Source organism: Macrobrachium rosenbergii, chromosome 10 (assembly GCF_040412425.1).
Source record: "Macrobrachium rosenbergii isolate ZJJX-2024 chromosome 10, ASM4041242v1, whole genome shotgun sequence".
In the NCBI taxonomy this organism is placed as follows: domain Eukaryota; kingdom Metazoa; phylum Arthropoda; class Malacostraca; order Decapoda; family Palaemonidae; genus Macrobrachium; species Macrobrachium rosenbergii.
Genome location: NC_089750.1, coordinates 24264373 through 24280052, shown reverse-complemented (window position 1 = coordinate 24280052; position 15680 = coordinate 24264373). Strand labels below are relative to the sequence as shown.

General features: G+C 35.1%; 1 protein-coding gene across 2 annotated transcripts in view; it reads right to left on the bottom strand.

Moving 5' to 3' along the window:
* The window catches only part of LOC136842563 (uncharacterized), a 616302-nt gene that overhangs the window by 384367 nt on the left and 216255 nt on the right, over positions 1 to 15680 (bottom strand). Inside the window, exon 1 of one of the 2 annotated variants that reach the window (XM_067110027.1) lies at positions 146 to 427. The exons of the other annotated variant lie outside the window; for it this stretch is intronic. The gene's annotated coding sequence lies outside the window, so the exon portion shown is untranslated. Of the gene's footprint in view, positions 1 to 145; positions 428 to 15680 lie in introns of those variants that run through there. 2 annotated transcript variants of the gene reach the window in all.

The following is a 15680-nucleotide window of genomic DNA, read 5'->3' as shown; positions in this document are numbered from 1 at the left end:
GCCAAACATAACAGCCAGATTTAAATAAAAGAAACACTAAGGATCCAAGTATGAGATGAAACTTTGTAATAAAGAAACGACAACGGTAAGTAACGAGGTAATGCCAATCTTTGGTCGCAAGAGTAATGAAGACTGTTCACATTACCTGTACATAACAAGATAAGGAACACTCAGATCTCGCCGCTTTCCCCCAGGTTCCACAAAGCGTAAGGACACATATAAAAATGGTTATACCACAGTCAGAAACATGCCACTTTTTTTCTGGTGGCTTCATTGTACGGAGCAATACTAGCACACGTGAATTCCTTATGGGCTCACTAGACCAAGACTCGCACACCACTGGCATCAGGTGAAGATGCTACTGATAGATTCCGAACAAGCCACGCCTACCTCAACCGAGCCCCTCCCCTTCTTAAGCTTAAGCTGCTATGTCAAGCACGATGTAATCTCAAATGCCACTCCCTCTTTTCTGAACAAGAAACTAAGATACCAGCACAGTTTTTCTACCATTATGTTAAGTTCAAATCTCGGAAAACAGAAGTTAAAACAGACAGATTGTATTTCATATAAGGCAAAGGTTCGTAAATCATAATGAATATATTATGCAGCCCATGACTGGTGAATTTTCCGAGGGTATTAATGCAGAGCATTAGGGAAAAATGTTCTGAACTTACTGGTTCATGGCATGATGTTCTAATTTTTTTTTTTATTTAATACAAATGCAAACAAAATATAAGTAGACTGCGGTGTTTACGGACAAAAATACATATATTTCATAATTAAATTATGAAAATTCAAATGTGAAACAAAATATTAGTTATTTAATTTTCACACCGTCTGACCTTCAGTTTGAAGACATTGTTCGCATAGCCGTAAACAATGTTCTACCATCTCGAGGAAAAAAAAAAAAAAAAAAAAAAAAAAAGCGACAAGGCGCAACTAATCTTAGTGACAGGGAGAAGGTCAATAAGGGACCCAGAACAGGAAGGAAACCTAACAAAATAAGTAGATGAATAACAAAACTAAATCAACAAGACGGGGTATGCGCACTGATTAGAATCTTGAATACGAAATTCCTTGAAAACAATAAAGGTAATTTCTGTTAGATGCCTTATATGGAATAGCAAAGGTTTACACGTCAACAAGGACAACGTTACAACGCACAAAATTTACGCAAATAATTTTTTTTAAATTGCAGAGAAATGCACGAAATGAGTTAAAAGTGACTGGCTAAATATTAAACCTAACAATTAAAGACAAGATAAAAATTGCTTAAAAAATAAATTAATAAAAACAACGGACAAGATAGAGAAAATTAGATAATGACCTTACTTTGAGGAAACCTGGGCCAGGTGAGTACTAAATGCCTACCTTCACCCTGTAAAAGAAAATAAAGAAAAATACTTACAAAAAGAGGAGAAATGCACATATATCCTTTTATAACATATACATCTGTCTTTTAGTTAATCATCATTCTTACTTTCATAATTATATGTATACATATCTAAAATATTTTCTTTCAGGTACAGAATTATAATTAAATTCTCCATATATGCGTATAAAACTGTTAGAAACACGGACTTGTCCGTGTGTGGCGAGACATTTAACTGCGACAGGGTGAGGCGTAAGAAAGAAAAGCAAAACCTCACAAACGCGAGCTCATCTGTGAGTGCGACAGAGTAAGGCGTAAGTAAGAAGAAAAGTATTCAAAGTGGTTTTGACCGCAGCAATCATAGCCCGACTGCACTGCATTTTTCTTGGAGCTCTGCCAGCATCAACGCAAACTTGCTTGCATACTAATTTTGGATATACCAAAGATAATCATGGCCATTCAGCACTAACGTTACATTAATGCTGCTTCGAAATTTTTTCTTTAACACTATCTATAAATCATTTATATTTTACTTTTCATTTATAGATTTGCCTCTCATGCGCCCTTTTACGTAAGAAATGCTGACTATCAATATACGTAAAAACTGATCCCATGTGATACTTATTGTTTTGGTATTCAATGTACAATATTTCGGCGCATAATTATCCTTCTGATGACAACCTTTCCCACTCACGTGGAAAAAAAAATCCTAAACACCGACGACTCTGAAACAAATTGAAGACAATCGAAATAATACTGACAACAGAAGCGAATTATATATAACGTTACTATGAACCAAAAAATTTCAAATACCTGTCTGGCAGAAACGAACAGTTCGCTAAGGTAAACACGAAGAGTTTGCTAAAGGTTACCGCAAATATTGCAGCAAGTACTGAGGGTCAAAGATGCCAACAACTTCCAAGCCCAAATGACTTCGAAAAACGACCACCACAGCAACGAGAACTTGCAGCTCTTATCTTAACGCACATGATATAACGAGAGAGAGAGAGAGAGAGAGAGAGAGAGAGAGAGAGAGAGAGAGAGAGAGAGAGAGACCGTTAAACACTGTGGTGAAAGGCTCACTCAAGACCAAAACCAGCGCTGGATCAGAAGCCTCAGTCTTCATTCAAGGGTCAACAAGTGTACCTAGAGCATTTTGTACTTTTAAGATTGCTATACCTTTTAGTTTTGATTTCATTTGCGTCATTGGACACAATAGTCTTCAATCTACTATCAAAACACGTACTAGTGCCATCTATCATTGACATCAAGACAGGATTCTATAAAAAAAAAAGCAAATACCATGACTTGTGTTCATCCCATGAGTAAGAATTAACCCTTCACTAACATACAAGGTTACATTCCAAAGACCAGTTCCTTATCCTTACCCTACGCAAAATGGACGTTTTTGAAAGAAACATTTGGTATGGATTATCATAAACTTTTTTATGCCTCATGCAGTGAAATTTTCTGATAACAGTTTTACAATATAAAAGCTTGTAAAGATCTTTTTAACATTCATATCTTTAATGGCAATGGTTAAGGTTAACCTTGCGCACCTGTATCAATTCTGTAGGAAGGGAAAGGCTGCAGACTGCTCCGAGACATCTCGAAAAGTACTCTCATGTCGCAATTTAGCATATAATGTGCATTAGGAACGCAATAGCAGGTACTTACTTTCACTCACCATGGGTATGGGTTCTGATGTGAGCAATTCCCAGATGTACCACCCATCATCTTAAATATGTATGCTTCCAATTTCAAGTTGAAAGGATCTATTCAAATCCGGTTTTTTATTGCCTCTGTGTATGTGTGCCTGCGCGCGCATATAACTCACAAATCATGAGCCGACAAACGACGCACAGTAAATTTAGTATTTCTATTTTACTACGTCCTTGCTGCGGGCTGACAATTGTAAACGCTTGACCAATTAATGTAAGGGGACAAAGTTCATAGCACTGCTTAACGGATGTTTATTTTAATCAGGACGGAGACGCCCAGTCTCAGTACTGAGTTTGCTACTCATAGACTCTTGTTATTGTAACATACAACATGGCACTCATAGACTATTGTTATAGCAACATTCAACATATGTAGATATACATAGAAATCATTACATGGAGAATACTACATAAACCAAAGCGTATATTTCATAAAAAAAAGGGTCAAAATAAATAAAAAAAATTTCACAAAGCATATAACAGAACGCCCACTAGTACTCTGACTAGCCACTGGAAAACTGAAAATCAATTCGCATAATTATTATAAATCACTTAAACAGCCAAAAGTTAAAGACTTGCAATGAATAGTCGTAACGGCTATAAAGGCAGTGACATATCATGAAGTCTTAAAATGCCACGGTAGTTGAAGATGAACTCACTAAAACAAAACTAGCAAGGATGGAGAGCAAAAGGCCGCTTTCAACAAATTATACATATATATACTGTATATATATATATATATATATATATATATATATATATATATATATATATATATATATATATATATATAAATTTTATATTTATATGTATGTATATATTATATAATATATACAGTGTATTTTATATATATAATATACATATATATAGTAAATATATATATTAATATATACACATATACATATATGAAACAATACCATACGTAATAAAAAATTCTAATTTGTATAGGGATCGATCCCCGGACTCAAGTGAAGGGCAAAAGCGTTACCAACCAACTCACACAGACCATAAAAGAAGTCACACACACCTGAGGCTTTACCTGGTCAGGATGCACACATTGTGTACCAGCGAGTTTTATCCAACTAACAGACCCATCATTGACTCAATTTATAGCATTTCATTCGAATTATCCCCTTCTGAATAAGATATAATTCAACAAACAACACCGTATGTAAAATAAATAAATTTCTACCTGACACTGGGATTGAGTCCTTGACCATCAAATGAAAGGTAAGGCACTACAAACTGATTCACACAGGTCATTTAAGATGTTGGAACCTAAGCGCTTACACAATACCTGAAGCTTTACTTGACCAGCTGTGCACCTTGCATATTAGTGAGTTTTATTAACTATCCAACTAACCGACTGACCACTGACTCAACTGATAGCTAATCATGCAAATTGCAGGCTTTCGATAGAAATGATGGAAATCAACAGAATACCACGTTTAATAAAAATAAAATTCTAACTCACGTCAGGAATGATCCCTGGACTTCCAAACGAAAGGCAAAGGTGTTACCACGCATCTTGAAAGAAACTGGAGTCTAAAATCTAACACAGACTGTGTACCTGAAGCTTTACCTTAGCAGGATGAACACCATGTGTTCCAGCGAGTTTTACCCAATATCCTAGCCCACCAGTAACTCAGTTCATAGCATTTCGTTCAAATTACCCCTTCTGAATACATATGATGGAAATCGACTCATTACTGTGTTTATCAGAAATAAATTTTTAAACTATACCAAGATCTAGCACTGGACTCTCTGATGTACGGCAATGACAAAACCAATTGGCCCACACACGTCATAAAAGGAATTTGACCCTAAGTATTAGCTCAGTCCCTAGGGCTTTACCTGGACAGAATGCACACCTTGCAAACCAGCAAGATTTACCCGACTGCAGGCCTACCAGTGACCGATTATGATAAAAATCAACACACCCACGAACCATATGTATTAAGAAATAAATTTCCAACTTACACTGGGATCGAAACCAGGACTCCCTTATGAAAGGTATGGGCACTACCAACTGACCCACACAGGTCATAAAAGATGTTGGAACCTAGTACTTGCACAGACTTAAAGGTCTACCTGGTCAGGCTACACTCTGAATATCAGGTAGTTTTACGCAACTTCACGATACTAATGACATCACTGACAGCATTTAATTTGAATTACCAATTCTAAGTGAACATGGTGGAAATCAAAATATAATACTGTGTAATAGATATAAACTTCAAAATGTTGGTATAGCCAAATCAGGATCAGTGCCTAATTACGTCAAACGATACTGGTGCTATTGAGGAAAACTTATCAACTGCGCTGAGTTTCCTTGCTAAATATAAGTATGATGTTGGAAATTGTACTCTTTCAAATATATGATTACTTCGACACACTTTTCTCATAATTGTTTAATTCCTATGCTTATTATCTTGAGAACTGTCTCATCAGGAAATAAATGACTCCATACTTTTCTCACAAGAACATAAACATAAAAAGAACAATCGGCTTTGATCTAGTGCAATAGGTTATTATCATTTTGCATAAGGTTTTTAGACAACACGTTCTTTGGTTGCTCCAGCTAGTGGGAGTCAAATAAGCGTCAAGGACTGAGGGTTTATAGGCAGCAATCAGATAAGAAGTCAACTGGGGTCAAGAACAAGAGGTTGACTGCCAACCAGACAAGAACTCAACTAAGGCCAAGGGCAGTGGGTTTACAGCCCCATAATCAGGGCAGTGGGTTTACAGCCCCATAATCAGACAAGGAGTCAACTAGGATCAAGGGCAAGGGGTTTACAGCCCTATCATCAGACCAACATATATTAAAGTCTCTACATTTGATACATGAAGAATGAAGAGAAATTTTATTTACAGACACATAAGACAAAGTGTGAGGACAAATGACAGAATAAATGTTACTGTATGTTAAAAACAAGTCAACATGAATGGACTCTGAGCTTTTAAATTCCCTCAAATTTGTTGGATACGTTACCAGCTAAATACCTTGAGCCATAATTTGGGAATGGAATGATAAATCCATCCTTTCCATACCAGGAGTTGGTCCTGGGTCAGGAAGAACAATTTTTCGGCAATATACCACCCACTCTGTCATGAAAAATAAAAGTCCATTTCACCGTATATATACAAATATCTATCAAAATTTAGATATATATTACTTGGGAATAGACCCAACCTCAATCTGAGAGAGTGGTATTATTCACTTTTTCATTTCTTGTTGGAAAATACTGCATTAAATTCCACATTAACCAGATGTACATACATACAATGGCCAACATGCAATGAACACTTCTTGGATCCTTATACTTTTCGGTACGTTTTCCACTGACACCCTTGAGTCTGAATTTAGATTCAAAGTGAAAATATCATTCCTTTCCACACCACGATTTGCCCCTGGATTAGGAGGAGTTTCTGTCTGACATCATACCATCCATGCTGCCATTCTTACATATATTATACATCTGCAAAATTCAGATAGTTTACTTGAACTAAGACAGACCTATACCCTCATTAATAATGCATTATTAAACACTTTTTTGTTCTTTCTGGCTGAACTACACCAAAACTACTAACCGGACTTTTCAGATCTATGTAAATTATATTATGTGCACAATGAATTCTTAGCTTCTCAAATTACATATTTGTGGGTGTTTTCCACGCACATCATTGAATCTGAATTTGGGAATAAAAAAGAGAAAAGTACCTTTCCATGCCAAGATCTGAACCAGGTTGAAAGTAAAAACAGAGAAAACGAAGTACTTTGCCCAGCTTGTTTTTAGAGGGAAACAATACTAGGCTGAGTGATTTAAATTCAAAAGTAAGAGCTAGTACCTTTGTTCTGCTCGGAGTAATTGACTGTAAAGAGCAATTCTTAAATACGTATTACATTAGGATTAAAGATAAAGAACAATTGTGGTAATGGAGTGTTTAAAACTGAGGTTGAGAAAGCAATATCTTAGTCAAACCTGAACGGTGTGAGGGTTGAACAAATGTGTTAATCTGAAAATCATGGTTGAAGTGATTGTTGAGGTTGTCAGAAAAGCTGTAACAATACTGAGGAATAATATGGCGCTAGGAGGCAATGATATTTCTATAGAGACGCTGTTATGGTGGTCACCGAGTAACTTGAAATTAGGCTCCTAGTAAGGAAAACTGATGAGAAATAACTGTCTTTTATGACGGTGAAGATGCTTTCAAACTACAGACGGCTGGCCGTGTTCTAGTCGGGAGCAAATTTTTGTCAGGGTTGCAGCAACTTGAAATATTTATAAAAGATTGAACTGTTTATTTTCGTTTCTCCCCAACCCTGCGGTCTGATAGATGACACATGCAGTTCCTCTCAACAGCATTCCCATTATTGTTGCACAAAATTTCTCACTGTTGTTGGTTATTTCATGTCATTATAATATAGAAAGGAGCTGAGTTAAATATTTTTTGTTCAACTTTTACTAACGGCCGATGCCATCTTTAATCTATTCGGTTTAATTCCCTAAATTCCTTTCTTTGGGAGGGGTTATTTTTCTATTAGTGTGCAGCACAATTCGTCAACTTCTCATTATGGGTAAACAATGTAAAATTTTATCAAATTCAGAATTAATAAAAATATATTAACTGGCATTTCTCATCTGCAAGTCTTAGAATTATATGATTCAGAACACAAGACAAATGTGTCAGTTTCAATGGAACAGTGCCATGATTACATGAGGAAATCATGTAATTAGTAAAAGTGAAAACACTCACTGATTGCTCTGACAAAATACTCAGACTTGCAGATGAGAAACACTGGCTAATATATTTTTATTAATTTTGGAATTGATAATATTCTACAACTGTTTATCCATATTGAGAAGCTGACAAATCGTGCAGCAAACTAATAGAAAAATAATAAACCCTCCCCAAGAAGGGAATTAATTCTAATAACAAAATGAATTGTAATTCTAATGATAAAAATATTATCTACATCAAATTTTTGAACTAACTTTCTTCAACGATTTAATACCTTTTTTCCCGATGGTTAGTGAAAAAGCGTCAAATATGCGATACGGCTCTTAGACTGAAAAGTATGGTGAACGACGGCATAAATGAAAGTGGGAGGGAAGTGCACGACCTACAAAGGTATAATATTACTACATACTATACATCTGGAGGTGTAGGGGAGGATTCTGAGACAAAGTGAGGTAAGTAACAGAAGGCTTGATACGGGGAAATAGAATTGTGATTTGACACAAGAAAGATAATACATGGATAGCTCTCTCTCTCTCTCTCTCTCTCTCTCTCTCTCTCTCTCTCTCTCTCTCTCTCTCTCTCTCTCTCTCATATATATACATACAGTATATATATATATATATATATATATATATATATATATATATATATATATATATATATATATATATATATATATATATATATCGATATCTATATATCTCTATATCTATAAATATATATATCGATATATAGATATATATATATATATATATATATATATATATATATATATATATATATATATATATATTTATGCATATACATAAATCCACATATCTCCTTGTGTCAAATCACACCTCTAATTCCCTACGTTTATGTATGGAAAATCAAAACTTTCCCTTTCAATCTTAATTTTGGCAAAAAACAATTTGGCAGAATTTTGGCAGGACAGCTTAATATAGCAACAAAATAACAAAAAATTCGCCATCATGCAACTCACACACACATACATACTTTATATATGTATATATACCCCCTCAAGTTGTTTTTTTTTGCCAAAATTAACATTAAAAGGGAAAGTTCTGATTTTCCATACATAAACTTATAGAAAAAACGCACTGATAGAATGCAACCTGAAAATCCCTGATATTGTAATTCATGGATGAAACCTGCAATGAGCGATTATAAGTTTACATGATGAAAATTAATACTGTACATAATTATATGAATATGGATGTCTTGTTTGATGTAAAATTCCTATACAATGACATGAATTTTTTCTAGGACGTATTAATGGATAAACGAACAGATTGTGAATGGAAACTTAAATTAGTGACGCTTGCAGATCTCAGGTGTTAATTGGTGGTACGGAAAGAAGTTGCGTGGACTAGTGAAGTTTGAAAATATGGAAATTAATATTTGAAAATTAACGGAAAGAATAAGGTATAAAGATAACATGAAAACAGCAAGATGGAACACATAGAAAAAGATAAAGATGGAATGTGCTGAGATAATGTGTTGAGCAGGATTATATTTGGAATAAGGAACAGGTCATGAAGGTAAACGTACTATGGATCTAATGAAAAATTTAATAAAACTGCCAAGTGATTAAGTAATTGAAACTTAATTTTCTCCATGCTTTTGTTATTTGAAAACAGCATATAACAGAACTGAACTGGTGCACTGGTGCTGAGAAAGATTTGCTAGGTGACTTATCGTAATATCTTAGCACCTTCCAAACTTTTTACATAAGGGCATTCTATTTTTTGAAAGCTTCCTTTGACAGAATGTCTTCTTAGGCTCGCTCAGTGTGAATCATCCACCCTACTGCTTGTAATAAAATTCACTCTCAAAAACAATTTATGGCAGAATGGCGTTCTCAACAGTCTTCCCTTAGAGTTATCGTTTTCATAAACTAACTGTAGTATCTGGGCCGCTTTTTGCCGCTCTTCGCCAGGTGCTACGTGGAACTGTTATGAAAGCGGTCAATTTTACACAATATCCTCACATATTGGGCCTCTGCAACCTGGCTTTCCATACTCTTAGATTTGAATTCCCTTACTGGAGGATACACTCTTAACATACTTTCCTTTGATGATCTATTTTTTCATGAAGTCATTCTTTTGTTGTTATTAGGGTAGAAGAGACTCTTTAGACCTGGCAGGAAACTCTTCTAGGAGAAAACTCCGAAATCAAACCAGTGGGCAGAAGGGACCCTTTAACCTTGGTAGGCAACCCTTCTAAGAGATGGTTACTCTGAATACAAACCTTGTTCTCTAACCTTCGACTGTGCCATAGCCATTTTACCGTGGCCTTCCATGGTTTTGGGTTTGAGTACCCTTGCTTAAGGGTATAATCAGGCATTTATCCTCTTTTTTTGTTCACTTTCCTGTTTTATTCGAAAAGTGTGTAAGACAGGCTGATGAGAAAGCAAAAGTTGCTTGGTGGATTATCAGGAAGGTCCCCTCGTCTTTACCTAATCTTTTCCTTCCAAGTGTTTTATAATTTCTAAATCCATTCTGACTGTCCTCCCCCAGTTGTGGCAAACTGGCAAATTTTTTATTTGCCTTACAAGGTGGGCCAGCCCCACCTTTTCGACCAGTTGCTTCCGGCGTATTTTTCAATGACATATGGTGATGCTTATACGTACAGTACTTCAACAGAATTTTTGTAAACAATGTAAATACTGTTGTTGATATTATTGTTTATTGTTCTGCTGATTTTTACAATGTTACTGTTGTTATGAGTTTATTTAATAGTTTTGCTATTGATTTTATGTTGTTCATTTAATTCTTTTGCGAGATACTGAGCTGCATCCTGGGTCTGTTACTCTTCCCAGTAAGAGAAACTGCAAAGCACTTTACTCAAATATTTCGAGGCTGAAGGTCAAATTTTCTTGATACCCAGAGTTGTGCCTGTAACTACGATTTGATGTTTTTATCCGAGTTTCTAGTAAGTAGTAACAAGTCAAAGGTTGAGTTGCTAATCCCAGGATTTGACTGCCCAGATTTTAATTTATCATCGTAACATCCCACATGAGCATAGTATGGCTGTATACACTAGGTCCCGATGACCTATTTATTGTCAAAAAAATTTCGAGTGTAACTGCCATGAAGTTCTTTGTTTTAAAATTTTCAGTAAGTTCTACAGTGCTTACGTATTTGTTATTTACCGCAATCCAAATATCAACAATTCTATATATGACTGTCTCTTGGAAAGGATTAGTATGGCTGTCTTAGGATTCAAAAGCTTCATTCATTATTTGTGGACACTGTAATGTAAAGAACAGCGAGTGGTAAATTCAAATTTCACACATCAACATGGCCGGTCTGCTCTTGAGTTCTGTTTATTCTCCGAGTTTGTCCAGCTAATTGAGGAACCCATGCATGTTTCTGGTAATAGATTAGACCTCATATTCACAGACGTTCCAGCTATTGTTAAATCCAAGGTCATGTTAATATATAGGCACTTCTGATTATTGCGCCATTGAGACGGATATATCTGTCAACCAGAATATCCCTAATGCCACCATTAGGAATATACTGAAATCTACAGCCAACTGGGATCGCATTATTGAAGCTTGTCAGGCACTTATCATTTCACATGCTAATTTATATTAGATCTTGATCCCAAGAAGTTAAATGAAATGTTGATGGCTATTTTAATAAGGTATGTCCCTAAAAAGGTCACAAAATTCAGGACAAGTGACCAGCCATGTTTTGATGATACATGTAGAAGAGCTTATCGTGACAAACAGACCAAATTCAATACATGGAGACGAAACTGTTCACATAAAAATTACATTATTTTTGTTGACTTTCACCATGCTGCGAATAGAACTTACCATACACCCGAGAGAAATTACAATAATTCCGTGAAGGAATTACTCGGCCTCATCTGTGGTGGAGCAAATAGGTATCTATCTATCTTTGGGTCAGACTCGCCTTCAATTCCTCCACTACTAACAGATGGTGTTAAATTGATTACTGGCCCTAGGGAAAAGGCTGAACTGTTTAATTGAGCTTATGAAGCTAAGCAATCAGCTGAGGATATCCCTCTCCCTGATACTTGTCATCCTGAACCTATTCTTACAAAATTTGGATTTTGCTCTAGGGATGTTAAGAAAATTCTGGATAATCTTGACAGCTGTGGTGAAGATGATCCTGATGGGTTCTTCCCTTTATTTTTTAAAAAGATTCTGGTGTGTTGTCTCCCAAAATTAGTTTACTCTATAGATTACTGTGTCGACGTAGTATCTTTGCGGATGAGTGCAAGGTTAGCAATACAGTGCATGTTCAAAAGAGTGGCGTATCTGGAGACTGCAGTAACTACAGGCCAATTTCTATTCTCCCTGTGCTCTCCAAAGTTGCTGAAAAACTTATTTTTAAGCCACTATATAAGTATGTGGAATCTAAAGGATTGTTAGCTGGTAGTCAATATGCCTATAGAAAGCAGTTAGGTACCTGTAATGCTCTTTTAGACTTGACATGCCATTTGCAAGGGAACCTTTTTAAGGGTTTTGGCTGCAGAGTAATTCAAATAGACTTTAGTGCTGCTTTCGATTTAATAAATAACAAGGAACTTATTTATAAACTTCAGAATCTTGTAGTGGGTTGATATGTTTTAGGATTACTTCAAGATTTCCTTACAGGTAGGGCAGCAGCGAGTTGCTGTTAATGGGATCTTTAGTGAACCAAGACCTATTGTTCCACAGGGTAATGTTCTTGGTCTACTATTATTTTGGGTGTAAACAGTGATACGGTTGTTGGCCTGGAAAACAAGATTGTTCAGTATGCCGATGATGCAACACTTGTGGGTGTAGTGAAGTCTCCATTTATGAGAAATGAAGCTGCCCTCAGCCTCAATCGGGACATGGAGTGGATAAGTGAATGGTGTGGTCGGTGAGGTATGAGGCTGAACTCCAGTAAAATGAAAACACCACTGATTAGCAGATGTCGTACAAATTTTCCACCCCATCCTCCCCTGCAGATGGGTGGGGCTTTACTGAATGAGTCTGAAGCTTTAATTATTCTAATTGTAACTTTTGACTCTCATCTAACTTTTGAGAAACATCTAATGAAAGTTTCAGCAAATGACCCACAAAGGTTAGGTATTGTTCATAAGGCCTCATATATTTATAACAGTGATAAAATTAATGCAACTTGTTTTAGGTAATTTTTCCTTCCTTTACTAGGATACTGTTCTCTGGTGTGGATGTCTACTTCTGCAAGGGATTTATCTATTTTCGATAGAGTGGTTCGTGGTGGTAGGTTTCAGTTTCCTAACAGTAGCAGTTATGACTTGGACCATCGACGGATGGTCTCTTCTTAAATTGTATTTTAATAAAGATCTTTCATATTTACAATTGATCCCTGATCCCCTTTTCCTACCCAGAGCAACCAGATTCACTGAACAGCAGCACAAATATGCAGTAAATGTGCCTCATTGTCGAACTTCTCAGTTCCAGGGATCCTCTACTCCTCACACCATTGGACTGTGGAAGTCTCCCTGAGGATGCCGAGCAACTGGAACTACAAAAGTTCAAGCAAAGATGCAATGCATCACTACCCTAATGCATTTGAATGCATTTTATCTGTTTACTAATTTTATTAATTTATTTTTTTTAATAAGTGAGATCTGTTCTCTCTGTATTCCCTTTACCTTCCCTTACTTCCTAGTGAGCACCATATTCTTTGGAATCTTGAATTTGAAGTCAGTGGCCCCTGTGGGATTGCTCCATATGAATAGTGTTCATCATCTGAATAATAATAATAATAATAATAATAATAATAATAATAATAATATTGGCCATCAACTACACATTAAGAATACACCAATTCCAATGCCGAGTTATGCAAAGAGCTTTTGCGATATTCCGCTAATGATGAATTTCCTGAGAGTTATCTTTCACACGTCTACTCATTTTCAGCCTCCCGTCGCATAGTTCTCATCCAAGCAGACATGAGTCTTCCAACTCTTCTCCGTCTAGTGTTTCTTCATCTTTGTATAAGTACTCTATCCACATTACTTCTGTTTTTTATCTATTTACCTTATCACCATCACTCGAGATATTATGATGCATTCTATTGAGCAATCATCGTAAATCGTGTGATGTTTTGCTGATTAAAACATGCATACTCTTTAAGTCTGTCAATGCTATCGTTACACCAGTCTAAACCTCCTTCATATCTCCGACCACTTTTTTTTTTCTCTCTATAAACTCCATGACTAGGTCAACCCAAATTATTTATTGCAAATTAACTTTGCACCATCCCATCAACGCTGACTTTATATCTTGGTGACACAAGACCCAAAATATTGGCCTGTGGATACCAATGGATACTGTCAAATGCCTTCTCGTAATCTGCAAAAACTATCAAAAAAAGATTTTTAATTCCACACACACTGCTGCACAATATTTATTTATAAGAATACTGATTATGTCAGTTACAACCAACGCAAGAGCAATTCCTTTTTAATTACCTCATTCAATCAGGTCACCTTTGAAAAGATTTCTAATTCCCAACCTTCAGGTGTTTCCTTATTTCTGCTGAACTATTTAGTATTCGAAATAGTATTCATTTTCAACTAACATCATCTCTGATTCAGTGATTTTTCCACCATTATCTACAGTATTTTATATCCTATCTATCTATATATATATATATATATATATATATATATATATATATATATATATATATATATATATATATATATATATATATATATATATATGTGTGTGTGTATATTATATATATATATATATATTTATATATATATATATATATATATATATATATATATATATATATATATATAATTGATATAGATAGATAGATCGATAGAGAGAAGGACATTCATGTCCCCTTCTTTTCCTTTGATCTTTTTTCCTTTTTAATCACATGCGGCCATGCCATTCCGCATAAGATTATTTTGGTGTGCCCCACAAGAATATGATCATTATGAATAAGTGAAGGTTACAGAATACTGGCATGTAGGAAGAACAGCAGGATTGTGTTTGAAATTGGAGTAATGGAATTTGTTTATGTGCAAAGAAAGAAATCTCCTTTCCATAGATGAACTGCGCTGTTACTCCGATATAAATAAGGCCCCATTTTCCACTGCCCCGTAGACCAGACCTTTCGGGACCTCCATATTATACCATCGCAATCCATCATGAAAACTTTCAATATGCAGTGCACGTACACACCACGAGATTACTTTTTTCTTATCTCCAGGGTCTATCCACTAAATTTCTCCTTCAACCATACCTTTAATTGCTGATATCACCTATCTTCTTCCATACATTCTACGTGTCCTGCCCATGACAACCTCTGTAATCTTATTAAAAAAAATCATATATGTTCTTGAATGGTGTCTCTTAAAGCAACAGCTAATTTGGAGGGGTAACCTAACGCCCTTATACAGCTCAGGCCCGAAAAAGAAAAAAATTAGGGCGGGATTTAACCATGAAAAGAAGCAATACACCTACTTCTTACAAGAAGGACATAAAAGTATTTAGAATTTATATATTATATATAAATATATATAAATATATATATATATATATATATATATATATATATATATATATATATATATATATATATATCAATACACACACACATTATATATATATATATATCAATATATATATATATATATATATATATATATATATATATATATATATATATATATATATATATATATATATATATATATATATATACATTCAGTATATATATACATATGCAATATAAAATGATGAGTTTTAAATTGTGTGCGTTAACAATGCTCAGGATCCCTCTGTTACCCGGGAATGAACTGACTCTAGTAAATTCACTCCCACAGCAACA